General features: G+C 42.3%; 1 pseudogene; it reads left to right on the forward strand.

The window, feature by feature from the left end:
* The first annotated feature begins 600 nt into the window (after window positions 1-600).
* LOC139228321 (proteasome subunit alpha type-4 pseudogene) lies at window positions 601-1,222 on the forward strand (annotated as a pseudogene).
* The last annotated feature ends 625 nt before the right edge of the window (window positions 1,223-1,847 follow it).

Here is a 1,847-nt window from a genome sequence, read left to right on the forward strand (position 1 = left end):
ATGGCTGATCTATACTTCAACTCCATTTATACAGTTAACATTGCCTATGACTGCTCTATGCCTCAGATCTGACAACAATTTCTCATTTCAAAGAGCTAAACTCTCGTAAATAAGTAAATATCAAGATATGACAAAAGAACTGATCATTTAGTCCTTCAAACTCATCCTTCCACAGACCAAGTACAATCTGCCTGGCCTACTATAGTCTCTGCTTAATTTATTTATTACCCTTTCTTACTGTGTTAAGCCAATATTTGTTTAAAATTCTGCAGCACAAATAAAAATGTTGATGTGCTTTATACACTGCATCTGGAGTATATAGCATCCACATGTTTTAAATACCTTCTATCTAACTCTTCCTATATCAACATCATAAATTGAAGAAGGCTTGCTTCCACTCCACGGGCCCAAGTTTCGGACCCCCGGTAGAACGGCACACCTTGGAGAGGCCTGCCCAACTTGTAGAACTGAAAATACTTACCTCGCGATTCTCCGATATCAGTAGACCCATTTGCAGCTCGGCACGGTGCAGCAGGAGCAGCTGGAGGCGGAGCTACAGCCCTGCGCCAAAAAGAGTGCTGGCAGCTGCGCGCGTGCGCAATGGAGGCTGCGCATGTGCTCAGTAGCTCCTGGCCCTCCCAGCGCGTCCTGTCTCTGGGCGACGACCCTATCCCTGGCCGAAGGGATGTTGCCCCTATCCTGGGCCGAGTTGCCCTTACGTGTTCGGCAGCGGGGCCCGCCCGACCAGCAGCTCTTCAGTGGCAGTTGGTCACAACACTCTGTGATATCAAACAGGCTTACACACAGTTCAGAGGGAAGCGCCTTTTGCTGTTTCACTGCTCTACATGGGATGGGATAAGCACTGTGGCTACCAGTTGTATCAGAGTGACCCCAGTGGAAACTACGGAGGATGGAAGGCCACCTGCATTGGGAATAACAGCGCCGCTGAGTATCTATGCTGAAACAGGACTTCAAAGAAGGAGATATGACTTTGCAGTCAGCACTTGCATTGGCAGTTCAAGTGTTGAATAAGATTATGGACGTCAGCAAACTATCGGCCGAAAAGATGGAAATTGCAACGCTAACCAGACAAAACGGGAAAACGTGCATAAAGGTCCTGAAGCAAAAGGAACTGGAGGTTTTGATTAAATGACACGAGGCAGAAGAAGCGAAATCTGAACGTGAGAAAAAGGAGAAGGAGCAAAAAGAGAAGGACAAATAGAGCTGCAAATGAATCATTGAAAATCTAGTTGACTGCAGATTCTCAATTTATAGAATTGACCATACCAGAAACCATCCAGCCTCTCTCTTCAGTAGGCTGTTGGAGGGCTCCTGGTACTGCAGTAGGTGAGTAGAAACTTTAAATTTTTTATTTATTGATTGATTTTTTATTATTTTTTTTATTTTTTATTTTTTAACTTTTTTTGATTGATTGATTTATTGGTTGATTTATTGATTTATTTATCATTTATTATTGATGATGGCTCTTTATTGGTAAAAGTGAAGTGTTTAATGTTTTGTAAAATCCCCTAACTTCCCTCTAACTTCTCTCGCTACCTGCGCCTAATTTATAAAGTGAAGGCAAGGTTTTTCTTAGCGTACAAAAAGCAATACTTATTCCGTTCTAAGTTAGTTTGGAGTATCTTTTCGCTGCCTAAACTTGAAAAACAGGTGTAAGTGGCTGGTAACGCCCCCTTTTGAAAAAAAAACTACTAAAACAAAACTATTCTATTGGAGCAAACTAAATGCCGAGAATTGCAATTTCTAAGATACTCCATACTAAATTAGTTGCTCCAAAAAAATAGGAGCAACTCAAGCCGAAACTTGGGCCCTAAAAGTGAGTTCTC

The sequence above is a fragment of the Pristiophorus japonicus genome, chromosome 17 (genome assembly GCF_044704955.1).
Source record: "Pristiophorus japonicus isolate sPriJap1 chromosome 17, sPriJap1.hap1, whole genome shotgun sequence".
Classification (NCBI taxonomy): domain Eukaryota; kingdom Metazoa; phylum Chordata; class Chondrichthyes; family Pristiophoridae; genus Pristiophorus; species Pristiophorus japonicus.